Genomic DNA, 27,852 nt, shown 5'->3' with positions numbered 1-27,852 from the left:
CCTGAAAAGACAACAAACAGGAACAGAGGAAGGCCTTGTCCAACCACCTACTACATGTGGCTTAGTTCTGAGCACAGCCTTGCCTTAAAAGAATTCCATCAAGGAGGAAGCATTTGAAGGTCAGCTGAGAGGAGGGAGCGAGAAGCTAGGAGTTATCTGCTCAGAAAGCAGTTGGAGCAAACAAAGAAAAAGATGGGCTGTTTTCCCAAGAGAAGGGGAGATGGAGTGGGAGGGTAAGGAGATGACCAAGGCAGGTATCTAGAAGTCTCAAACCAACAGAAACTCTCTCTAGGAAGGCCTATGGCAGGCTGTGAGGAGAGCCAGTCTTACCAGCTGATACAGCCTGGGTCTTATATTTGTCCTTTCATGACTGACTAATTTGACTTGGCATAACCCCTTTGAGGTTTATTTATGCTACAGCATGGTTCAATCTTGTTCCTTTTTTAGGGCCATTATTCGTATATTCCACTTTATTTATCCACTCATCTATTGATGGGCCTGTCCACAGCTTCCATTTCTTGACATATACTTAACACTACTGGACTGCTCGCTCATGAATGACCGATGGTACAATGAAAAGTATGAGGTGATGTGCTCCCAGGGAGCCATGGGATATCAGAATCCTAAAGTCATAGGTAGAGGTGTGATGTTCCTAAGCTCCATCCTTAGGGCTCCCTCCCACTGGGCAGCTGTGGTTTTGAACGAACGCTTGTACCAACCTCGAAGTCCTCAAGTGTCTGAAGGTCCCTTTGTCTGAGAAGTATGTAACACAGGGCCCTGGTGCATCCCCAGTTCCCAGTGTCAAACCTCCCCAAGCAGGGCAGCTTGCTGAGAATTCCCAGGAGAGTCTTTTCCAAGCCTTCGTCTTTCTCCTCTGAGATACTTCCAATCTGTGATGAGGAACACAGTGTGTGATTTTTTTTTTTAAGTTCTGGTGTTGAGATCAAACAGACCCAGGTTTGCAAACTTCGCAATCTGTGCGTGTTTGGGGAAGACGGTTAATTTGTTTGAGCCTCAGTTGCTTTGGCAAGAGGAGGAGACCAGTTAAGTTCTTGCCTGCATCTCTTTCTCCTGGGCCCCTCTCTACACCTCCGCACACTATTGTCCACCGAGGAAAGGGATCTGTGTGACTCCTTGCTGCTCATCTTGGGGCTTCTTTGCACCTTTTGGTCCTTTTTAACTCATTTTCAAAACAAATTCTCTTCCAATTATGGCAATTTGGGTTATACTCTGCTCCATTTTGGCAGGAAGGCCATTATGAGCTTCCAGTGAGATAAGAGGTGGGAACATTTGACTCAGGCCAGGACGTATCATAAATGGCTGGCAAATCAGGGCATCCTAGGGGGCGGTCTACTTTGGGCAGGGCTGTTTCCCTAAGCCTCTGTGACAAACAACACCTGAAATGTTTTCTCCTTTTTAAATTTGCAGCTTGCTTGGATCCTAGAACAATTTCTTTCTTTCTTATTTTTAAATAGCAGTGTTCTGGTGTCTAGAGAGAGCTGTTCAGCCAGCCGCCGAGCATACATATGGCATTAAAATATGTTGTGAGTTGGACAACCATCGCAGAAGTTCCAGGCCTGCCTCTACCCTCAGAATGCAAGCTATTATTTGTGTCCCTGTCTCATACATTTGGAAGCTCTGTCCATGCTGGCCTTTTTCTCTCTGGGCTTCTTGACTGGATAGTTAGAATGGATGAGCCCAATTTTTATTGTTGTTGACAGGAGGACCACAGGGCTGCAGCCTCTGCAGATAGAGTTGGACAAGATTCAAATGAGGTAAGGGACTGATCACTCTGCCCATGGGAACATGGGGATCTGGGGCAGCTTTGCCATGGGTGAAAGGTGCGACCAAACATAGAATGTGTGAGGATGCAATGAGTCACTGGAGTGACTGGTTCATTTATCCATCACTGAATGACTTATGTGTATTGAGGCCACAGAATATCCCTGAGGCTTGGGCATGCAGACCTCTTCTACACCATCATCTCCTCTACACAAAACAATAAAAGTTAAAATTAATGTTCATGTTCCAATCCACTTTCTGATATAGATTAAATACTATGAGATGGGTGTTCCTATTGGCCCTATGGTAAGAATATGAAGACCCAGACTTTGGGAGGGAACCACTTACCCATGATGCACTGGGATGAGCTGAGATTCACTCACAGAGATCCTAAAGTCAGCCACAACCTGGCTGTCTAGCCTGAGTATAAGAAATAATTTTTGGCTTCTCACTCTCTGCCCTCTGTAACAAAGGGATCAATGGTCCCTTCCCTGCTCAGTTCACAGCCAATGCCAAAGGTGTCAACTAGCACTATGTAATTCAGGAGGGAGGAGTTCTGTTTGGCATTCCTGAGTTTGAGCTCCATTCTACCTAATGGCAGCAATGTCCCTCGAACAAACTGTGCCTTATCAACAAACCAAGGAAGAGCACTGTTTAAGGACTCAACAACAAATACAAAGGACTGTATATTAGTTACTTTTCTCCTGGCTGTGACCCAATTCCCAACAGGTTGAAACTCATGGAGAGACTGTTTATTTGGCTCAAGGTTCAGAGGACACAGTCCATTGTGGTGGGGAAAGCATGGTGTTGGGGGCTGCTGGTTCGCATCTCAGTAGAAGCAGAAGGGTGCAAACACTAGGCTTAACTGTTTTGTCATTAAGGATAGTGGGTGTATCATTAAGGATAGCCCCCATGACCATCTCTATCCAGGGCCAGTCTTCCCTCCTCTGTTAACCCCTCCGGAATGGTCCTCACAAGGCAGATTCATCCTTAACCATGTCTCACCAGTGCCCTAGGTGTTTCTTAATCCAATCAAGCTGGTGATCAAAATTAATCATCACAGGCTTCAAAGCAGAGACATCCTCCAATGATGGGCTTGAGAGGATACCTCTGGGGTTCCAGAAAAGAGCATCCAAATGTCTATTGCTGATTATTTAATGTACCACACAAGCCTGAGGAAGTTAAATTTGTTTGGTATATAAATGTATGCATAAACACTTAACGCATATTTGCCCTGTTTGGTCCTTCTTCTCCATTCTTCAGTGTAGACTGTCTGGTGTGGCAGTTTTGTGTGCCCACTAAATGAATTCAGGGATTGCAACACACAGTTTTGTGACTTAAAAACATTCCTGATTTGAATTAACAATGCAGGACCTGAGAGGTGGTGCAGTGGTGGGCAGCACCCGTTGTCCCAGCCTGATGATCCTGAGCGCAGATTCACCAGATCCACGTGAAAGCTGAATGTAAAAGCAGGTGCCCATCATCCCGGCCATCCTACCCTGAGGCAGGAGGCAGAGATCTTAGAGTCTCCTGGACGGTGGAGGGCCAGCTAACTGGGAGCATGTAGCACAGCAGCAATGACCAGAGAGACCTGCCTGAATCCAGTGCTCAGAGATGTCTTCTGGCCTTTACATGCATACCGTGGCATACATATGTGCGCATGTTATACATACACACAGAGAGAAAGAGAGAGACAGACAGACAGAATCTGCCATTCAAACAAGTAGATACAGAAACTGTAGCACTCGTCTGTCTTCCTCTTCTTTCAAGTTCTTCACAGTCCAAGAAAGGATGGCATCGAGCTGACAGAACAGTGTTCACCGCCCACCCAGGAAAATTATGCTGAGAGTTTAAAATAGAGATTCACACCCACTATCCTTAATGACACATTTTTCTCTGAGTGCAGCATGCCTGGAGATAGCCACTAATGATAGTACAAGTCTGCCACAATTAGCAGGGCATTAAATATTATGGATTCCAACTTAATTTCACCCTTTTAGAACTTCATAGACTGTGCATGTGTGTGTCTTACGAGGTCCAGGACAAGTGGCATTTGACAATGTGTAAGTAACCAATGTAGCGCGTGCTTTTCAGTTGTCTTTGTGGAGAAGGGTGTGTGGTTTTAAGAGTGTGGGGCGGCCGAGCTAATGTAAAGAAGGTCATGGACTCCATAGCTGTGTTGTAGCACGTGCCCAACAAGTAGCAACTGTGGACACTGACAACCCCCTATCTACTTAGTGCTTATTATTTTTTCACAAAGTCTGAAACACTTTTATTATGAAGAATTTCAAATACGCAAACAGAAGTTGTATGACCCATGTGGACCCTTATCTAGCTTCAATAATCACCCTTTTCCTTCTTTTGAGACACTGTCTCATGTAACCTAGGCTAGCTTTGAACTCCCTATGAAGCAGAGGTGATTGTGAACTTTTGATCCTCCCGCCTCCACCTCCAGACTGTTGGGATTACAGGCCTGTTCTCCCACACCCAGTGCCAGGGATGGAACCCGGGACCTCATGCATGCTAGGCAAACACTCTCCCCACCAAGCTACATCCCCAGCCAGTAATGATCATTCTGACAATCTTGTTTTCTCTCTCCCCTCACTTAGTTTTCTGGACTAATTTTTAAAAATCCTATGTACTTCATCTCTAAAGAGCCTGATACAGATCTCCAACTCATGAAGGCTTTTTAAAAACTGCTTTACTGATATCACAGAAAACAATGTCTTCCCGTTGTCTCTCACATTCATCATGATTATCAACATCTCCTCAAAATACAAAGATGGCCAGTCCTTTCAGGCATGCTCCATCTTCTTCACGCCCTGGAAGAATCCAAACACACACCATCCCTGGAGAGAGCCAAAGTGTCTAAAACTGCTGCCCTGGCCACTGATCCCCCATTGCTGCCCTGGCCACTGATCCCCCCCATTGCTGCCCTGGCCACTGATCCCCCCCATTGCTGCCCTGGCCACTCATCTCCCCCTATTGCTGCCCTGACTATTCATCCTCACCACCCCATTTCTGCCCTGAACACTCATTCCCCCATCGCCCTTAACACTTGAAACAAGTTCCTTCTATGATTTCTGAACTAACTGGCTCCCTGGGTGCCACCAACATCCTGGCACTTGCTGTTACCCCTGCCTGCCTGCCTGCAGGTCTCAGACCCAGGGAAGACTTGAGAAGAGTCATCACAGACTCCTATCTAAAACCCCACCATCTACTGTGTTCTTCCCCTAAATTGTGTCCCTGTGCTACAGAACACTCGTCACAAGCCCTGGGTCTGTCCCTTGCTGCTTGCTTATTCTTTGTGTTGAGCTGGGGGAATCTGCTCTGCTCTAGTCCCCTGCCTCAGGTGGAACTCAGTGCTGGGCAGGAGGTAACAGCCAGCACCCATTAGTCTGGAAGGAGTCGGGAGCTGTGATCTCACCCTCCTCCCTTCCTGTCACCCCCAGATTCTCTCTTTCCACTTCTGAGGTCTTTCCCAGTTCATCCACCCACTTGTCTTTCCACATCCCCTAAGACTTCCACATCTCGCCTAAGACAGGTGAGAGCTCCTCCTGGGAACCTGCCTCTGCTTGCTCTACATTGGCCTCCCTCACCAAGCTCAGCCCCTCACTCGTCTATAACCTGCCTTCAATCCACTCTGCACCTTGAGAACCAAAACTGGCTCCTACTCGTCACTCGTCCTTGTGTCAAGGACACAGTTCTGGGACAACACCAAGCAGGTATCAGGACTGATTGGGTGAATGAATCATTCACACGTGGGGGATAGAATGGCGCCTAAAAGTCTAGGAAACAGAGGGCAAGTGATGAATCTGGGTCAAGGGGGCCTGAGACATGACAAGAGGCTTTATAAGGAAATGTCTGGCCAAGCCAGTGATGGCTAAGACCTGGAACAAGAAGGGGCCCTTTCCCCTCCCCCTGCTTTTCTTTTGGAGGGTCTGCCAGGTGTGAGTTCAGGAAAGGATAAAGTTAAGTCACCAGAACACAAATTTCACCAGGACAGAGCTTCCAGGGAAGGGATTTTTTTTTCTTGCACCATTTACTACTGTGTCTACAGCACCTGGAACAAAGCAGGTGCTTAATGAACTTGGAGACAGCCAAAGATAGAACAGGAATATGAAGTGCATAAGAACAGAGGCAGGAGAGTACCTGTTTTCTTCATTCCCTGGGCAGTTACATAGCATCTAAGAAAAGACACAACGCTACCAACCAACCTTGGGGCCACCAGCACCAAGCTTAGCTCACTGGGACCTGGGTCTGCAGTGCTTGGCAGAGCCTGCCACATATGTGTGCTGAGAACATCATTGATGGTTTGTGGTTGTGTTTGTGAAATGGACTTCATATTGCTTGACTTGAAGTTAGTTAAGATTCTCTACGTTCTTCACGTCTTCAGTGAAAGTTCTGTATTAGTTCCATCTTTAAGGATTTTTCTCAGCCCTGTTTTGAAACGTTGAATGGATTCCAACCCTATCAATCAAGGTCAGATTTGTCAGGAGAGCATCTGTGTGCGAACATGAGTGTGTTTGCATTCCATTGAGCTTTCTATTTTTACTCTATGATAGTACATGCCAGGCTGTCTCCAAATCGCAGAACTGTAAGTAGCGCACCAGCGTCTTATGATCTATTAATAGGTTCTCTATGGGGTGGAAGGAGAGGCTCTGAAGACACAGAGGCTTGGCTAATTCTGTACTACACAGTTCTTCAATGCAGGGGTGCTCTCAGTCTTTGTTACGTAATGTGCAGACGGTATTCTCCCAAGACGTGGTGTCAAAAGATGTAGCCCTCAAGTGCACACACTTAGTTATAGACTTTCATTTTTTTTTTGGTTGTTCAGGTGTCCCCCCAACTCCCCAGGACATCTTTCAGCAATCTATAAGTTTCCTGGCCTAAGAACAAGTCCAGAAATTCTGTTTTCCAAAATAACAAATCATGAAGAATCTTGCTTTTCTTCATCCTTAGTTAACTAAAATGTCTGCTTTACCCATGAAGCAGAAGCCATGTTCTTATTCCTCACCCTCCTAAGAGCAGAAGCACAGGAACCAGAAACCAGGGCTCAGGTGTGAACTTTCTTGGAACCGATTCACGTGACTGTCTGAAAACTCGTCAGCTCTGAGTCCCAGCCGTCTTCCGCAAGAACAATGAGGTAACTGAGAGATCACTTAGCTGGGACAGCAGCCGGCATCTGAAAGGAAGGTCTGGCCCAGGGTAGGTGATGCCTCATCCACGGGGTATCAGGCTAATGACCCTGGGGGTGAAGTAGCAAACAAACCAGAAGCACCCACCCTAACCTTGGAAGGCGAGTTTGGTGGTGCACACCTGTAATTGCTGTACTCAGGAAATGGAGGCAGAAGGATCAAGAGTTCAAAGCCAGCCTGGTCTATGAAAGAAGACTCATGGGGGTCAGGGGTAAGAGGAGAAAGAGAAGGTGCAGGAGAGGAAGGGGAGGAGAGAAGAATAGGGGAATGGAGGAGAGAGGAGGAAAAGGAAGAAACAAAGAAGGAAGTGGAGGACACTGTTTTAGGAGACACTGGCCAGGATGGGTAGGCTCCCCAGATGGTCCCAAGGTATAGCCGCGGCTGGCACCAGGACTCCAAGCAACTGCAGGTGCTCTTCCTGGCCTCTGTTGCCAAGTTGTGTGGGAGGAGAGGGAACTATGAAGCCTCCTGTTACCAAGCAGGAGAGGATGCCTGGACACTGTCCACTCCCCGGGACAACAGAAGCAGAGAACTGAATATCTGTGCAGCCACATGTGGCGTACCTCTGGTGCACACACCAGCCAGTCCAAAGTCACAGCGTGAGACCACTAAGGGCACATCGGGCATTTATCTGATGATAGAAATAGATGCCGTGGATAGCTGTGAGCCATGACGCCCAGCAGGAGCCTGGGTCTCTGTTTATCTTAAAGAAACTCGGGCAACTTTCTTGTTTTGCTCTGAGACAGTCTCACTCTGCAGCCCAGGCTGGCCTGGGACTCATGGTGATCCTCCTCAGGCAACTTTTGGAGCAAGGTGCTTCGGCCCCTGAAAGCACCTGGTGAGTGCCTGGGCCTTCTCCATCACACGCCTCCTGGGAAGTCAGAGGGGTTGCCGTCTAATTGTGCTTGAGTTTTCTCCCTTTGCTCTCTTCCCTCCCACGCGGCTTTCTCCTGGGCATTAGGCATTTAATTGTGCGTGTCACTATTCATTGTGCCCGGGGTTCTACAGGGCTGCGGGCCTTGGCTTCTCCACTCTGCTGGCTTAATGCGCACCGACTCTTGTCCCGCCTGTTTCCTGACTCATTGTTCAACCTGTTCTCATAATTATCTCATGTTTCCGACTCAGGAGGGAGATCCTAGCGAGCTCAAGAAGACGGTGAAATATTTACTTTGCGCCAAATGAAGAACACAATTCAATTCCTTTGAATATCAATTAGAGGCATATGGTGGGAGTTGAGCTCACTAATAAAGTTAAAAGAAATACCACAGTGAGGGAGACAGTCTCTCCCTCGTAGGCACAGGCAGGAGGGCACACTGTTAACACTGGCTGTGATTTCCCGAACAGATTGTCTGAACACCTGCAGTTCAAGGGCCCTCTGACTCCTAAGGATTCTTCTTAGTATCTCCTTAGACAAGATTGTCATAATTCAGTAAGCAACCCTGGCAAGCAAATCTTACCCAGGGCTGCCTACAGCACGGTGTTGAGAATTCCAAGGCAGTGGTTAGTGACAATCCCAGTCACCAGTTGAGAGGAAGCCAGAAGAGTGTGCCCCTTGGGCATATTCGCTAATTAAAAGGACCCTATCTAAAACTGAAGGTGTGTCCCTGAGCAGTCACGTGGTTTCCTCAGCCTCAGTTTCCCAACATGTACAATCAAGATGATGGCAGTATATCCCTGAAGAGGTCATGATGAGGATCATCCCAATGAAGCATGTACAATGATTTTGAGAATCATAGACATTAAAGTAATGTGAAAGGGTGTCGCTTAGACCAACAGACACTCCCACAATGCTGTATAAGGGTGCACAGGCTCATGTATGGCTTTCAGACACTCCCACGATGCTGTATATGTGTGCACAGGCTCACATGTGGCTTTCAGACACCACCACGATGCTGTATATGTGTGCATAGGTTCACATGTGGCTTTCACACACTCCCACGATGCTGTATATGGGTGCAGAGGCTCACGTGTGATTTTCAGGTGCTACAGGGGAAGCTTTCTGAACTTGAGTACTTTGACATTTGGTACCTGGTGGAATTTTTTTGTGGGGTTTGGCTTGTGAATTAGAGGGTATTTATAAACTCGCTGGGGCTCAACCCACTTGATACCAGTAACAACATGCCCTCCAACAATGAGAGCTGCTGAAGCTGTCTCTAGAATATGTTGCCAAGGGCAGAGTGCTCCTGCTGTGTCCACGTCTGTAGTTTGCTCTCTAGCTGCAGTGTGGATTCTCCTGGGAACTTTGAAAATGTTACATGCACCAGGCACTGAGCCCCAAACAAAAGAGTGCATTCAGTCGGCTAGGATTAGGTGGGTGCTCTACTGTCCTTTCTGTGGTTGTGATAAATACCCTGACCAAAAGGAACCAAGAGGAGCAAGGATTATATTATCTCACAATTCCAGGTTACAGTCCACCATAGCAGGAAGGTCAAGGTGGTGGGAACTTGGGGCACCTCATCGCATCACATTCCCAGCCAGAGTAGAGACAAATGAATGTGCACATACTCACCACTCGCCTCCCCTCCACCACTCCCATCCAGTCCAGGACCCCACCCCAGGGAATGGTACCACCCCCAGTGGGGTAGGCCTTCCCACATCAATCAAGACAATCACTGATGCTCACCCTACAGGCCAACCTAACTGAGACAATCCCCCACTGAAACTCTCCTCCTAGGACCCTATACTATGTTCAGCCAACAGTTAAATGTTGTTAATTGTTAAATGTTAAAAACCAACCATCACAGCCGGGCGGTGGTGGTGCACGCCTTTAATCCCAGCACTCGGGAGGCAGAGCCAGGCGGATCTCTGTGAGTTCGAGGCCAGCCTGGGCTACCAAGTGAGCTCCAGGAAAGGCGCAAAAAGCTACACAGAGAAACCCTGTCTCAAAAAACCAAAAAAAAAAAAAAAAAAAAAAAAAAAAAAAAAAAAAAAACCAACCATCACAATGAGGTATAATGACTATCTTCAGGTGCTTCTAGAGTTGGGAACTCTGAAGAAAAAAAGGTCTCTTCTGTGATGAGTCACAACCACTCCACTGGCTCTCTGGATTTGGTTACAGGCTGGTACAAGAAACGAAGCCACTTACTCCTCGGGCAAAACTGCCATGGGTTGTAAAAGGACCAAATCAGAGAGAGGTGTCCACACCTCGACCTGACATACACTTCCCCTCCCACATTCCTTCACATGAATTCCATTTCTTTTTTTAACAAATCTGTGAACACTTTATCCTTTAACAGACAATGGAGGGAGTGTGATGAAGGAGATAATTAAACATGATGGATATCCAAGCACGTCCATCTCGGAGCCATTTTTCACAGACAATGGAAGCCCTAACATGGCTCTGATGAGAAGGAGCCAGACAGAAACACAGAGAGTAACATATGACTGGGTACAAATGGTAAAATTAAAGGCAACATTGTTGATGAGCTCGCTGGAGCCTGAAGTTCTGAAGCACAATATTAGCCTTGGTAGAAAATAACTTCATTGAAATATGTCCTTCGTGGTGCGCGGCTTTCCTGAGGCTCTGAAAGCATTCTGTCTCTCTCGGCATCTCGCTCTCTGTCACCAGGCTTTCTCAATAGAAGGAACAGAAAGGAGAGCTCAGGAGGGAAAGCAGAGGATAATTGAAGTCTTGCCTTGATCTATTGTTACAACTGAAGAGGCAGAGAGAGTAGAATACCACAGCCACGCTTCAGCCCACTCAGCTCCTGTGGCAGGCACAACAGTCAGTCAGCATGTACTTACCACGCACCCATTATCAATAAATCCCTGCGTTCAGCTCCCGGGGCTGGGGGCAGAGAGATGGATAAAAAACAGATCCTGCCCGCTAGGTGTTTGCAGTCTTGTTAGGACACATAAAAACACAGTCAATAATACTGAATGGTCTCAGCTCAAGTCCAAATGAACAACACCAAGGGAGACACCAATTCTAGGGTTTTTTGTGCAAAACCAACTGGAAATGGGACATACAGATCCAGCCATCAATTCAACCCTGTGAATGGATATACAGGGTGCTGATTATGGCCTCCTGTCTGGTGAGTGAGAGCGGGGCCCTGGGGGAGAAGCACCAGGTGACAGATTAAGATGAAATATTGTCCCTCTTTGGGCAGCTGTGTCTCTGTGCAAGAGACTGGTTAACAGCAGAGACCCAGGCAGAGTGGAGTTGCTGCGGCAGGGTTTGTGGGGAAGGGCCAGCTGTGTGTTGAGCAGCTACAGTAACATTATCCACCTTGCACAGAAACTGTCTCCGGGAAGAACTGGTCTCCAGTAGAGGAAAAGCAGCATCTGAGCATGCAGCAAGGCTGAGACAGGGATGCTATGGCCAGAAGAAGGCCTCACAGGTGAATCCCATGCACAACCCCTCTGCGGGCTCTTGAACCCACTTGGTATCTTCAAGGGATCTGGTGGCAGATGTCTCGTACCAGGCTTGAGGACAGGGACTGTCTCTGGGCAAGCGCAGTGAGAACTGAATGGAAACACCACGGATGTGACCTCCAGGATAGAAGCTGTAAACTGCACACGAGGTCAACAGTGCTGCTGTTTAACCACCGCTCCACAGGCTGAGCCACATCTGCCAGCGCTGCCAAGGTCCTGATGCTGCTCTCAGACAAGAAGGTTGCCCTTGAAGTGTGGCACCCACTCTGAAACATGTCAAAGACCCATCCTGGGGGCTCATGCTAGATCACTACAGGCATAGGGTGGGGCTCGGGGTTGATGCGGTGAAGCTACCCATGCCCATCTCCATCTACTGGTCTCCTTGTCTCTAGACATAGGTGTGGCCAACCTGTGGCCCCAGGAACAACTATGAATCTGACCTACCTAATGCAAAATCCCAAGCTGACTTAATTTTCATAGATACTTGGTTTGTTTTGTAACTCAGTTGAATGGTTCTCAAGTGTGAGCTTTGTAGATGACATCTTCTGTGTCATGCTGTCAGAGGGTTGGACACAGGGCACAGGTTTTCACAGAGCATATGTTCCAAGTAGCAGGAGAACAGGGTCTTTGAAGCTCTTGGATCATGATACTGCTGTGCACCAATATCTTCCAGTGGCTTCCCTAGCCCCTATGAGAAAATTCCCACTTCTCCCCATGCTCATTGGTCTTACAGGACCCACCTACCTACCCCCTGCCCTCCTTCTGCAATTTGCTTTGTCTTGCTCACTTCACTCCGGGGATCACAGCACTGTGTTGGGTTTAGAACATTCCCAACTTCACATTTGTTACCAAGAGTCTCTTCTTTCATATAGTCCATTGTTATTTCAACCCCTTTGTTCTGATCTCTGGCCTAATAAATCTTGACCAAGCTTTTCCCTGGCCATATTCCCCAGAAAAGCCATCATTACTTTCTATATCTTTTTCTTTTATTAATGTCCTTCCAAAGCACTTATCTCCCAATATCATACTGTGTATTGTTACAGTCTGCACTGCACAGTAGGCTATAGACTGGCAGAAGACACTCTCTACACAGTGCCTAGAGAGGGGCCTGCCATGTACCCTGCACATCAGAAATACAGTATTAAGTGAAAGAGCAGACAGCGCCTCCCTCCCACCTTCTGAAGCCCTGGCTTTGGAAACTACCTATGTGCTAGATTTTTCCCTAACTATGAAGGCCTCTTTGGCTGGTCACCACCATTCTTCCGTCCTCATGCCCCATCTTTACTATGAGTGGCTTACTTAGTACTGATTTTTCTTTTGCTTCTCTTCACCCATCTGAGTATCTGCATCAGGAGGCCAGGTCAAGCCTGGTTTGTTCTCTGCTGCAATCTCAACACCTGCTAAAGGACAGGCATTCAGTAAGCATCTACAGACCTGATCCCAATAGACCAGGATGCTGGTGCACCCACATTTGGCTGGCTAATATTTTGTACCCTGGGGCCAGGTCTTTTATCAACCATTCTTCACTAAAGATGTGCTATATTAACCACACATACACACTTCCCATCCACTGAAACCCTGACTCTACCATTTAGCACAACACTGTTCCTTCCAGTGTGCATGAAAGCCTCACACAGCTTGCTCATAGCATCTGTGGTGGATTGAATGAGAATGACCCCCACAGGCGCATGTTTGAATGCTTGGTTACCAGCTGGTGGAACTGTTTGGGAAGGATTAGAAGATGTGGCCTTTTTGGAAGAGGTGTGTCATGAGGGCCGTGGGTTGGGCTTGGAGGTTCCAAAAGACTACATCATTCCCAGTATGCCCATCTCTGCCTCCTGCTTATGGATCAACATGGGAGCTCTCAGCTACTGCTCCAGTGCCATGCCTGCCTGCCTGCTGTTATGATCCCCACCATAATGATCAAGGACTCACCCTCTGAAACTACAAGTCCCAAATAAACTCTTTCTTCTATAAGCCGCCTTAGTCATGGTGTCTGATCATAGCAACAGAAAAGAAACTATGACAGCATTTCAAGGCAAGAATGGGTCAGTGGACAAGCTGTGTTACACCCCTCTTTCTTTCCTCTCTCTCTCCTTGCTAGTCATTGTGCAAGATCTAGAGCTAAGCCTCGGTTCCCTCTTCTACACACTCATCTTTCCCTCCCCTGACCCAGCTAGACCAAGGTTCAAATCCCACCTTCTCTACAAATTTGCTTTATAAATCTGAGCAATGGTGATTCCACCGGTCTCCCAATAATGTTGCCATCCTTTATCAGAAACAGAGTTAATGGTCCTCTAGGGCTGTGCAGGTACTAACATAAAGCCACCAGGAGACCAGGAGAGAGCTAGACTTCAATAGCAAATATAATTCCATCATGTCAAATTTAGAGGGGGCAATGAAACCCTAGAGAGTCCCTAGTTAGAGGCCAGGTAGACAAGTGTCACAGGTTTAACAGTCTTTTTTAAGTCTTCATGGCCCATGTCCTTGAAGGCACGGTGAACAGAGCTCAAGTATCTGGTGTCAGGAACCTCAGCAGGCCAACTGGGGCCACTAGCAGACTCAGCGCAGCCAGGCATCCCTCCCTGCCGCACCTCCACCCTGCCAACCCAGCTGGCACTTGGGTGTCTACCTCGGGCTCATTTAAATAATGGAGCAAAGTGTAAAGATGAGAGTCGGTAATAAAAAGCTCGGGAAAGTATGCAGTCAGGAACTGTGAACTCGGAGGAGCCTGGGAGAACAAAGATAATCAGGAGCATTATGAGCGGCCCCAGGTGTGCTCTGGGGCTGGGAGAGCACATGCATCCTGGGAGGGGGTGGTGGGTCTCTGCCTCTCTCCTGGGAGACTTTATCCCCACCACCTCCTGCTGCTGCTCCAGAGGAGCCTGGCAGATGGAGCTCAAGCTTTTTCAAGAGTGGAAGGAAAAGGAATTTCCTATCCTGGCTGCTTCCAAACTTTCTCCTTTAATGGTTGTTGGTCCTGATGCTGCAGCCATGAAGAGATTCTAAAATCACATCCCATGTCTTCCACACTGTACCCCGACCTTGAACGGCTTTCGGCTGGCTCAGACAAAAGCCAGTGTGTCCTACCTTTCCATGCCTCAGTCCTCTATTCCCACTTCTTTGCTTCTCGAAGACACATGACCTTGCCTACTCAGGGCCCCCCCCTTTGTCTAGCCCTCCTTCCTGGAACTCTTTGAGCCTTAGCCCCCAAGTTTAGGTTTCATGGGGATTTTCTGTCTCTGCAAATGCCCCTTGATTTTCCCTCTCAGGGTCTTGCCTTCTTAAGAACCTGTCACTGCTCATCTCGCTCTTATTCCAAAGGTAATCTCTACTTACTTTATTATACCAGGTCACAGAACAGTATTTTCATGAAGTATCTAATGTGCTTTGAGCATGTCCCCTAACACTGCACTAACCCCCTTTCTTACACACACACACACACACACACACACACATACACACACACACACACACACCTGCCACCCCCGTGCCCTTTGCACACAGTTTCTCTTCTACTTTCATGCCATAGACACAGGTAAGATTGACCTGCAGATCGTAATGATGCATTTGTGTGAGAACGCACAAATGACAGAAAACATACATTGGTCTCTCTGCAACTGGCTTAATTCACTTAGTATGATTGTTTCCAGTTGCATCCATTTTCCTACAAATGACATAACTTCTTTGTGGATGAAAAAATCCATTGCACTCATGGTCCACATTTTCTCTACCCATTCCTCTGTGGATAGATACTTAAGTTGGTTCCCTAATTTAGCTATTGTGGACGAGGCTGCAGTGAACATATGTGCAAGGGAGAACTCCACTTCAATCTCTCCCTCCTGACTCCACGGGAAGCTCATGGAGAACAGGCCTTTGCTTTCGGTGTTCCCACATGGTCACGGTGTGCCCCTGTGTCTTCCCAGCACTGCCAGCATTACCTGGCACGTGGTGGTCTCTGATGGAGTGAACAGCTTCCGTGGAATGGAACTGGTCTGAGTTGGTTTTGATCTCCCCTTTCTTTTCCCTTTCTTCCCTTCTGGGGACTTGCTGGACACAGCAATTCCTAATGGCAAACTTGACAAGACTACTTACCCTCCTTCCTGGAACTCTTGGAGCCTTAGACCCCAAGTTTGAATACATGCAGTTTAATCTCAGTATAAAGCGAGTCAATGCCTTTTTCCTGGTGGTATCAGGGAGAAATGGACTAGGGACTAGAAACAGAGACACAGTGAGCTCTAGCCACACAAGAAGGAGCTATTGGGAGGAAGAATCTTACATCAAAGCAAGTCCGGCCCACCCCAGCTGGTGTACAGTCCTCTGAACTTGACTAGGCACCATGTGTCTTTGGGGATTCCAGCTGCTTGTGCTTGACGATGACCACACCCTGTAGCTCTGGCCCCCACGGAAACTCATCTCTTCAACAAGTGAGCCCTGCCTAAGCCTAGTCTGATATCTTTCTACAGAGGCTTCTAGGCTGGATGGATTGGCATAGCCAGAGAGTTGGGATATTTCCCAAAGGGTGGAATTGTAATTAAAGGTAATAGAGGTGGACACCGGCCCCTTTACCATCATAGACACTATAAATAGAATTTATGAGGGTACAAGGAGCCTCTAGAACACTGCCTGTCCTGGCCTACCTTACCAGACTCATCCTGGATTCCTTTTCCCATCCCAGGGCTCCAGCCAACATCAGTATCTCATGTCATTGTATTCTGTTCCAAAGGCAACTAGTGTGTGTGTGTGTGTGTGTGTGTGTGTGTGTGTGTGTGTGTGTGTGTGTGTAATTTTAACTATTAATCAATGAAAATCTCCCTTGGGATTTTTCGCCCTCTAAAGAAACCTGAGTCCACTCCACAGCCTCCATTCCTTGTCTCTTAGCACTGTTTGCAGACTTGCTTCCTTTCTGCCCAGACAACTCAGGGTCCCAACAGTGATACCCAGGACCAGGTCTCCAGGTGTTCACAGGGCTGGTCTCTGGCCACCTTCAGAAAGTAGCTCAAAAGCAGAGAGATGTGTGCTGACCTCCCAGTCTGCAAACCACTGCCTCCCACCTACTCACCATCCATCTGAATTTTCCATGACCTTGCCAGGCTTCAAATAATGGTCCCTGGGCTAAGTAGCTACCATGGGAACTCCTTAGAACTGCACAGCCTCATCCTCATCCTAGGCCTGCCGAATCAGAGCTTATACTTTACCAGAATGTTCCAGGTCTGCAGCATAGGCGGGGGAGTCTGGGGAGTGCCGGGCAGCACTCCCACAGCCTGCAGTTGGCTGATTTGTTCGGTTAGTAATCCCTTATCTCAAACTCAAATGAAGACAGAGAAATATGCAGGTAGAGACCTTGTCTGACCTGTTTATTATTTTATTTCCCATGCCCGGCACTATACCTGGTACTTGGCCCATGTCAAACACAAATAAATTCAGTGGTGAATTTTTTAAAAAAAAAAAACGATGATTGAGTGGTTCTCCAAAGTATTCCCAATGATGCATGTTCTGTGAGCAGCAGCCATGTTTCTCTATCTCACTGTCCCCTTGCCTTCATCAAGTACTCTTCCATGTGGGATAATCTGTGCCTAGCACTGGGAATGGTCAGAGGGCACTGACTGGTCACAAAGACAAGGCTCACTCACAGGAAACAGTCCTCACACAGCATTGAGCTTCTTCTTAATACATATCCTTACTCTCATAAGACAGCACAGCTGTCACCCTTCAGAGATGCTAAACTGTGCAGCAGATAATACAGAGTCACAGCTGTTCAAAGTACATAGTGACTGTCCCAAGTGGGACACCTATATCACATCCCTTCCCTTCCAAGGCTCAGCAAATGTCTCAGAAGAAGGGAGATTGCCGCAAAACAGTGTCTTCTGGACATGGTAGGATTGATGGATGCTCTCAAGAACTCACAGCAACTGCAATTGCCTGCATAAGACCTATACAAGATCAAGCCAGCTGCCATTCCAATATGGAAAAGGGAGAGGCTCAGAGTACCCACTCCTAAATGAAAGCTATTTGCAGTTGGGAGAGGCAGTCAGTTTTTCAACAGTGTGTCCATGCTCCAGTGAATAGCATCCTATACTCATGCATGTATGGGTAGCACTGGTTAGATACAGTGGGTTAGAAGAGGGAGGAGAAGGAGAAGGGGAGAAGAAGGAGTGGTGAGGGAGAGAGAGAAGGAGGAAGAGGAGAAGGAGAATGGGAGGAGCAGAAGAAGAAGGAGTGGGGAGGGAGATGGAAAGGGAGAAGGAGCAGGTAGAAGGAGGAAGAAGAGAAGGAGAAGGGAAAGGAGGAAGAGGAGGAGGAGGAAAAGAAGAAGGGCTGTGATTCAATGTTGGATGGAGGCACACAGGAGGAGTTGGAGGAGCAATGAGAAGACAAAAGGAAAAGAAAAAGAAACAACCCTACTCTCCTTTCCTTTTTATTTCCTTGGTGTCTACCCTCTGTCACCAAGACACTAAATGGCATATGCATCTTCAGCATGGATGGTCAAGGCTGTCATTATTTCCCCCTCCATGAACTCCTGTTTTGCTAACAAGAAGCCTGGCCCCTCTCTCAAACCTGCCCCTGATGCAGTCTGTGCTTCCCCATAAGAAGGCAGCTTTTATCTAGTTCCTGCGAGTGTGGCATCCTGCCCCCACCTGCATCAGAAAGCACTCCTGATATGCTCCAGGGCCACATGCAATGGACCACACGAGACCCATGAACTTCCGCCGGCACAGCCCAAGTCTTCTCATCCGCTCACTTCCTACAGCAGGATGTCTGCCTATGATCTCTAGGGGACTGTGCTTCTGGTTGAGCTTCAGATCATTATTTCTTGCTTTTCTTTAATTAAGAATCACCCCTGTGGTTTAATTTGCTCTTCCCTTTCCCTCCAAGGAGACTCCTCTACATCCTTAGAGGCTGAATTTATGGTTAAGAGAATTTACTTCAAGTCATCACATCAACAGCCAAGAAATGCAACTATGTGATTATTTGAATATGAGCAGAAAAGACATTTGAGAAACCATTGCATCGACTTATAAAATGAAGCAAAAAGTAAGAATTGAGAATGTAGACCTCAGTGACTGGGAGCTCTTCCTGCTCTTCTAGAGAGGCTGAGTTTGGTTCCCAGCACCAACATCTGGTGACTCAACTGCCTGGAATTCTAGCACCAAAGGATCTGATGCCTTCCTTCTTCTGGCCTCTATGGGCACACACACATACTTGGCTTGTCCCATGTGGGTGTGCATGAACACAAATGCATGTACACAACACACACACACACACACACACACACACACACACATACACACTGCCTATCCTCTATGTTTAATATTGTGGCTGTTCTGTCTCTGACCCCAGATAAGTTTATTAGGGTGCACAATATTTTGGGGAACACAATACCATCACAAGTGGTTTTCAGCCTTTCTAATCCTGTGACACTTAAATACAATTCCTCATGTTGTGGTGACTCCCAACCATAAAATTACCTGCTGCTACTTCATAACTATAATTTTGCAGCTGTTATAAATAATAATGTAAATATCTGATATGCAGGATATCTAACATATAACCCGCAGGTTGAAAACCACTGCTCTAAGTGGTTCTCACCAAAGCAACAAGTTAAGAAAAATTAAATGATCCTAAGAATGAGGGAACAATGAGACAAAGCCTTGCTTTTGGGCAAATAATTGGTTTTGTATCTAGAATGTCCACATATAGTAGTTCTTAGTATTCTCTACTAAGAACTATGATAAAGTTCAAGGATATTAAAAGGGAAAATTGGATTCTGTATATTTAAATAAAAAGAACCTAAACATGGAAACAGGAAAAGGTACAAATTGGAAGAAAGATAAAATATATCAGCTTTAACAAGAAATCCATGAGGTCTATAGGAATAAATTTATAAAATCTAATTAGATGACATGAAATAGATCTAATCAACTGAAAAGTGAAGCTAGGTTCTTCATTAGGGAAATGTAACATAAAAATGTCAAAATTATACATATAAATGTGCAGAATGTAACGGCACTCCTATTAAAACATGAATAGCGTCTTTCTTGTTCTTTGAAAGTGAAATCATCTTCAGTTCATATGGATGAAGGATATAACGAATACTAACACTTTAGGTTTTTTGCAGTGGCTTAGTCAGTAACTCCAGCAGCATCCATGTAAAACCCCAGGCACAGCAGCATACATCCACAGTTCTAGCTCTGGAGAGGCAGAAACTGGAGGATCCCCAGAGTACACTGGCCATTCAAGTCTAGCCAATTGGTGAGCTCTTGGTTCTGTGAAAGACCACCCAAATATAAGGTGGGGAAAACTGAGGCAGACACTTGACACAGAATTCTGGCTTCCATATACATGCATATATATGCATGTGCACTTGAATGCATATACCCACATCAACTTATAGATACATCACCTCCACATACCCCTACACAAGGAATAATATATACACATATGCAGAGATTAAGACATGGGCTTTGTCTTACCAAACATCAAGAGATACCACAAAGTCATCTGAAAAAGGTCAATGTCATATTACCACTAGAACAGGAGGAGTCTGTTTCCTATGGCTTTTTTAAACACCCCCAGTGTTAGTTACCCTTACCTGCACCCCCTCTGTCCTACCCTCCCATCCTCCTCTCCCCTTAAACCTTCCTATTTTTGCCCATCTTTAAAGATATTTCTTCCCCCCACTCAATGGTCCCCTTCTAGTTCCTGGTTTCTACAAGTTCTCCATTTAAAACACACAAATGTAAATATTCAAAGCTAGGGTCCACAAATGAGAAAGAACATGTGTGGTTTGTTTTTCCTGTTGCTAATTACTTCCCTCCGTATAAGCTTTTTCTGGATCCATCCATTTACCTGCAAATTTCATAATTTAATTTTTGCTTACAGCCAAATGAAATCTCCCTGTGTATATGTACCACATTTTCATTATCCGTTCATCAGTTGATGGACATCTAGGCCTTTTCCATTTCCTGGCTATTGTTAATAGAGCAGCAGTGAACATGGATGAACAAGTTTCTTATATGAAGTCCTTTAGGCATATGCCCAGGACAAAAATAGAAAAAACATAGTCAGTGGGAAAAAATAGACCACCTTAAAATATATCCTAATAAATATAAGATTTTAAAACATGGCTGAAGACACATCTATACTCAATGAAAAAAAGGATGGCTTATTTGGTAAATGGCCATGCACAAATGACTTTGAATTAAAAGGGTATGGATAGTGAGTACAAGGTTAGGTTGAAGGAGTAACTCCTGGTGTCCTGTGGCACTGGAGGTTGACTGAAGACAATAATGGTGTATTGTGGTTTTAGAAATGACTTACAGATACTTTCAATAGTCTCACTCCAAGAAATAGCAAATATTTGAAGTGACTGACAGTCTGGTTACCCATTTCCATCATCACAGGATGTCTACCTGTATTGAAATAGCATGCTGGACTCCACAACAGGATGTGTACAATTACTATGTGTCAATTAAACTACAAATGTGGTGTTAGGTTACTATCCCATGCCACATAAACAGTAAATTCATGTGGATTAAAGAACCATCTAAATATGATTATATGTAAAATGCACACACAAAAAGAATATCTGTCTAAAGTAAATAGAGGGAAGATAAGCATTCCAAGAAGGGGAATGCTAATTTCAATGCATCTACATACATTTCTATAGAAACAAGTGCTAGCTCTACTCTAGGCAACTATATGCCATAACCTGTATCATTGCAGCTAAATGTTGTACTTCTCAAGTTAATAGAGGAACTACATTGGGAAAAGCATTTTCCATGCCCATAACAGGTAGTAAATTACTACGCACGCCACACAAAGAACTCTTACAAATGGAGAAACAGAAGCAATCCCATGGCAAAATGAACAAAGGCTATGAACAGGCAATCCGTCAAAGAACAAGGCTAATAGACAATAAATACATGAAAACAAACTGAGAATCACTGGTAATCAGAGAAATGCAAATGAAAGCAAGGAGTTATGAGTTCACACTCACGTCCCAGCAAAAATTAAAAAGAGAGTTAAGACCCACGGCCACAGCAGATGATGGAAAAGCTCTCTCATGCTTATTAATGCAGGGAAGGGGAATTCTTCCTAAAAAGCCATATGGATGCATCTATTAAAATTAAAAACACACATATTCTCCAACCCAGAAGCTCTGATATTGTGATTCTGTCCTACAAAAAAATAAATAAATAAAAGTTTCAGTGTCCAAAGATAGATGTTTATTACAGCATTCTTCAAAGACGAGGCAAACACTGAAACTAGCAAATGCCTATCAGTAGGGAAATATTGATTAAATTATCGTATGTCACAGCAGGGAATAACACAATGTGCCATGCAACCAAATAAACGACAAATGAGAATCAGAACAATGGCTGAAAATGAGAATTATGCAAAGAAGTATGCATACTACAACACCATGTTCTAATAAACAAAATGCTTTAAAGAAATTTTATATAAGGGCTGGCAAGATGCCTGAGGGGCGGGGGTGTGGAGAACACTTGCCGGCATGCCTGACAACCTGAGACATGTCTCCTGGGAACTGGATGGTAGAAAGCATGAACTAACCACTGCCCCTTGTCCTCCAACCTCCACCCTCTAGCTCTGGCACATTCGTACCCCTCACACACATACCCAATAAATATATGCAATACAAATGCAACAATGAAGACATGACTATAACACACATATATATGAGAGAGACATACAAATACATAAAATGGCAAATACACAAGACTATTAACAAAGGCTGACGGTGTGCTTGGGGTGGAATGGTAGAGTTGATCAAGATAAAGCTTGGAAGAGATATGGAGAACAAAGCAGCCTCAAATCTAAAAGTGCTACCAGCAAAAACACCATGTGGGATATGACTCCACTTTACAAAGCCAGCACTTGATCTAATTCCCTTCTTCCATCCACTTCTTCCAGCGCCATCCCTGACACAGTCCCATCCATGGTACAGCACTATTCAGTCAGCAAAGTCACCAGCTACCGCTCCATACACTTGGACATGCAGCCTTCACGCCCCTTGGTGGAAAGAGATGGGCATGAGTGCCAGAGAGATGGCTTAGTGGCTAAGAGTACTTGCTGCTCTTGTAAAGGATCTGAGTTCTGTTCCCAGCACCCATGTTATTGGGCAGCTCACAGCTTCCTGAAATTCCAGCTCCTAGGGAGCCTTTTGGCCTCTGTGGGGGCACACACATGCACATGCACGTGCATGTGACCCCCCCCCACACACACAGAGATCCACAGAAATGAATCATTTCTATAAAAGAGAGGGGAGTATGAAAGTGTGTAGGGATAATAGAGGGCATAGGTCAGGGAGGTCATAGAGTTTGTCCTCATGCCCACTGGACGAATGAGAGAATTCAGTCAACCACTGATCAGAACTATTCAAAATACTGCGTCCGCACTGTGTAAGGCTCCTTCATTGAAGTCACTCCCTTAAGAGCATCACAACTCTCCGTACAGTGTTCTCACTGTATAGGAGTTGTGATTAACCCAAAGCTGACCTCAAGTTTGTTCAAAGGTTAAATGTAAATGCTATACATTTGTATAAGGGACTTGAGAGTCCTTGGATTGTGGTACCTAAGGAAGTCTTGTGGTAGAGACAGTCATGATTGTACCTACTGGCACACCCCTACTAATTCATAAAATTCAACTGGGAAATACTTGGAATTTGGTAAGCCTGATCCATTGTTTGGATGATTGGGTTTAAGGAAGCGATGGAGGGAGTAGGGCTGTAACTCAACTGTTAGACTGCTTACCTAGGATTCACTGTTCCCTGGGTGATCCCAAGCACCGCATAAGATGAGAATGCCAGTCCATTCCTGTAACCTCAGCCATCTGGAGCTACAGGCAGAAGGATCATGAGTTCAAGGTCAACCTCTGCTACATAGAGAGGATGAAGAATATTAATAATGGAGATTATATTTAAAAGTGAATGTGTCTATACCTGTGAGTGACACAAACTATTGGTCATACTCTTGAAGTTATCAAAAAATGTTACCCAGTTTCGCAGAGCTGTGCCTTAGAGTGCAGTTGGTGCACAGCGACATTCTGCCTTGTTTTCATTTTCAGTCTTGTCTTACTGAACGTGATAACATTACCTTATGTCTCCACTAATAGAAATGAAAATATTAGCGAACACTTGTTCGTGACATATGCTTGCTTGTGAATTGTAACCATAGGTTGGCTCAATGCAGGAGACAGAAAAGTTAGCAAACATGTTCTGCAATAAATGAATTGTCCGTGTCCACTGACTTCACAATGAAGAACATTTATATTTGATCACTATCTGCAAATTATTTGCTATGCATTATTTATATGGGCATCATCTCTTAATAAGCATATATAAAGCATATGCATATTTCCCCAGAGAACTGATTGTTAAATATTACTGACACACCACTGACTTATCATTGCCAACACTTGTGTATTATCAGAAACATAAACCAAAGAAAAAGGTGAAATAACTCACTGGCCACTCACCCAGGAGGCTCTCCCAGGTTCCTCCCATTGCTCAGTATTCTCCCAGCGCCCTTCACATTGGGTCAACCTTTTGGCCCTATCCAGTCCTTCCTCACAGACTGCCACCTCCCACAGAGTGGCTGCTTAGCAATGAGTAACCCAATGAATTGGGAAGGAGAGTGAGGGGAAGGCGTGGCACGGAGGCCCAGAGACCATATTTCATGCAGGGAAATGTTGGACAAAGCATCCTTTAACAGCTTGCCTGGAACTGCAGGCATCAGCAGGGACTGAACCTTTAACTGTTTGTTATTCTGTAGCCAAGCTTTCGGGCTGGATTCATTTCAACGGAATCCTGGGCTCCTGGGCTGTGGATGAAGTCGACCATATCTGCAGCAACTTTCTATCTGCTTGCTTTTTAAAATTCACTTTTAGAGTCTCCCAGTGACTCCATTTGGGAGTAGTCACACCTGTAATCCCAGCACTTAGGAGGATAAGGCAGATAGATTGCCATTAGTGTGAGGCCAGCCTGGACTACATAGTGAGTTGTTGGCCAGAGCTAAGACAGCAAGACCTGTCTCACAAAACCAAAAAAAAAAAAAAAAAAAAAAAAAAAAAAAAAAAAAAAAAATTAAATGGCACAAATAAAGATATAGTCTCAGAATCTTGACAGGAAAAGGTCCTGGCCCCTGGTAGGATCTTATCTCTTGCTGATGGGTAAACTAAAAAAGTCAACGCGAGTGGAATGCTCATGCTGCCCTCTGAGTCTTGTGAAGCAGCAATCTGGAGAGCATCGACAGGGAGTTCAGATAGGCTGAGAAAATGCAATCTTAGAGCCCAAAGCAAGCATGCTCATTTCCCCCACCCACAGCATTTATCAGCCTGGGGCTGCAGCATGGCACAGGTACTGTGAGCACAAACCTTGGCTATGAACCTTGCTGCCATGCACCGCTGGTTTTGGGCAGGGCAGTCAACCCTAGTGGACCTCAACTGTCTTATCTATAAAATGAGGGTCACAGAGAGCTATACCAATCACTCATTGCAGGGATTCAAAGCAGGCTGTGTAGCCAGGCTGGCTTGGTAGTGCAGACCTGCAATGCCAGCCACTCAGAAGGTTGGGGCAGAAGGAATGCAAGTTCAAAGCCAATCTGGGAAACGTAATGATACCTTATCTCAAATTAAAAAGTGAAAAAGAGGACTCTTGCTTAGTATGTGGAAGGTGTCCCTGGGTTCTATTCCAAGGACCACAGAAGAGCCAGTGGGCCACGGAAGAAAATTACGTGTGCATAGGACAACACAGCTTTATGTGTAATTGTCAAATTTGGGAAACAGGGCTGGGGAGCCAGCTCAGTGAGTAGGAGCACACAAATTGTAACTTTATATGTAATTTTATATTCATAAAAGGGAATAGCACACAGCAACACAAAGGGAATAAACTGTTGACATACACCACAACATGGTTATGTCTCAATATAATTTAGTTGAAAGAAGTCAAATTTAAATGTTGCAACAGCTATATCATATACAGCTGTGGATACCTATATATGATCAAACTAGCTAAAAATTCCATCACGAATTGGGAAGGGTGTCCCGGAGTCTATAGCTGAGTATTTATGGGCATTTGATGGCTTCTGGGGAGAGAGAGTCACCTTCCTTTAGAAATGTGGCCACTTGTGGTTTGCCTGTGTCCTAGTGGATGTCCCCACACCCATACATACGTACATGCGCAGAGCTAGTTGTGGGAATTCAATCCAGTTAGCCAAAGGCTTCAGGGTAACAAGCCCCAGGACTTGGTCTTGTCTGCTTAAGTAACTGCTTAAGAGCTAAGGGGGAGGGGTCGTGTGCTCTCTCGGGTGGTCGAAGCAGGAGCAAGCCTTGCAGTTGGTCCTCATCACCCTTGGGCAGAATAACAGGATACAAGCAGCTGGATGAGCAGTGGTGACTACCTTGTTCTGTATTTGTGAGTCTGTATTTCCATTGCACCCCTTAACAAATTATTAAAAAGACTTTTGTGGGTTCACACTTCAGGACTCTGTGGATTAGAAATAAAATTTTGAAAGCGTTGCACGGTGTGATTTAAAATACACAGCATTCCAGGAAATATAAGTATAGAAAGCAAAAATGGAAAGGAAGGAGAATCAAATGGAAACACACACCAAGAAGCGATCAGGGCTATTGCATATGATTAACACTGCCACCAGGGTGAGAGTTCCATGGAGGCATCTGGATGTCAACCTGTATCACACTGTACACTTGCAGATGCAGAGTTTAGTAAATGCCTATTATACTTTACAAAGTTGATAAAAACTTAGTCATCTAAGGCCAGCACAGTTTTCATCTCAACACCCAGACAGTTGCTCTCTTCTCTGACAAGCTCTGTCTTCCACCTGGAGAGAGCACTAACCAGTTCTTTTCACTATTCATTAGTCGAGAGCCTTGACCTTAGGTTCAGACAGATGTGTGCTGATGTTTGCTTTATTGCTTCCTAATCTGGACCAGCCTCAGGAGATATTCATGAGTAGTACCATGGGCTCATTCACAGGAGGAAGAGGAGACAAGGTGAGGAAGTTCATCACATACTCACTCAACACATGGTTCTTCCATGTCTGTGTCCTGCCTCCTATGGACAGAATCCTGGGTGGGGGGACTGTCTCAATAATCTCCACTCCTCTTCCTGAACTCTGCTCAGAGCAAGGCATGGAATGAAGGTGTGCCAGACACAGTTGCCAATAACCTCTGTTTTCAAACAAACCTACACCATCGCCAACCAAGGGGAAAATAAGTCTGGTTCATGGTACTAAGCTTCCAAATTTGACGGACCTATCAGTGTACAAAAGGCAACTGTGAACTAGGGTAGGGTCCCAGTGTGAGGGCACAGGAAGTGTGTTCTGTACCCGGAGAAGAATAGAGGAGTATTTGTTCTGTGGAAACGTGCACCCCAAAGAAAAAATAAAGGGGTGGGAAGTTTTGAACAGAATATATCAAGCTTTACTCCTTAATTTTTATGGAGCTTAATTCTTTCTCATCTTTCAGTGGTGTGAAGCCAGTCAAGGGCAGACAGGCAGAGGAACTGTCCTTCAGTGGTGTGAAGCCGGCCAAGGGCAGACAGGCAGAGGAACCATAATAATAGAGTTCCTGCCACATGAAGAGAAATATCAAGAGTGGAGAATAAGCACTGTGTCTAAAACTGAATTTTCACTCTAGGTTTGCTGGCTGGGTCTTCAACATAATATCTGAGCTCACAGAAAAACTGAGTAAAAGACTTCTCCTGTCATGTCAGAAGTCAGCACAGACAGCAGCAGATCCGCAGGGTGACAGCCTTCTCTGAAACACCTGTGGAAGCTCTCACAAAGTCACAGCCTGACCATATCTCACATTGGTTCCCCAGCCAGCTCCTAACCATAGGTCCAACAGACCATAGATCTGCTACCCATTACTTCTTGATCAGTCCTGAACAAAAGGGAGTCTTCTCCATGTTAACCTCCCCAGTGGCTGCAGGACATTAACCATGCCATACCTTTGATGTATATTATGACTCTTAACACGCTCACTCATTAACTCACCCTTCAGAGAGGATTCGCCCAAATTGTTCATGACCTTGAAGTATCTCATGGAAAATGAAAGTTACAAATGCCTTTAGCCAATTGTGGCTCAGGAAATCAGGAGCCTGAGCTGGCCTGGCTGTAGGTAAAGCACAAGCCTCTCTCCACAGGGAGTACAATACACTCTGTATCCATGACAGCACCCTGTGGTTATCACAAGCCTTGAGATATTTGTTCACATCAATCACTGGCAAGCGGGAATTTCTAAACCTGTGTTTACACCTCTCTGTTTTTAGGTTGGGATTCAGGAATCCTATTTCTCCTGGCTACAGCTCAGCTTTACCAGAACAGCCAAGGCAAGGAGATTCGGGCTTTGGTGCCAACAAGGAAGACCCACTGCAAGTTTCAGCTGGGAATCTCTGAGCTAATGATAACAATGCCACTCATGTCATGAGATTGCCCTAAGAATAAAAAGAGACCAT

The 27,852-nt window shown here is 45.6% G+C and overlaps 1 long non-coding RNA gene across 1 annotated transcript; it reads left to right on the top strand.

Moving 5' to 3' along the window:
* On the top strand, positions 1–27,852 carry LOC121829737 (uncharacterized). Its single transcript, XR_006072803.2, has 3 exons — positions 1–119; positions 1,722–1,775; positions 27,667–27,852. It is a non-coding gene; the product is annotated as an uncharacterized LOC121829737 (long non-coding RNA).

This window comes from Peromyscus maniculatus, chromosome 5, assembly GCF_049852395.1.
Source record: "Peromyscus maniculatus bairdii isolate BWxNUB_F1_BW_parent chromosome 5, HU_Pman_BW_mat_3.1, whole genome shotgun sequence".
Lineage (NCBI taxonomy): Eukaryota > Metazoa > Chordata > Mammalia > Rodentia > Cricetidae > Peromyscus > Peromyscus maniculatus.
Note: the sequence above shows the minus strand (reverse complement) of the source record. Positions and strands in the feature narration are given on the sequence as shown.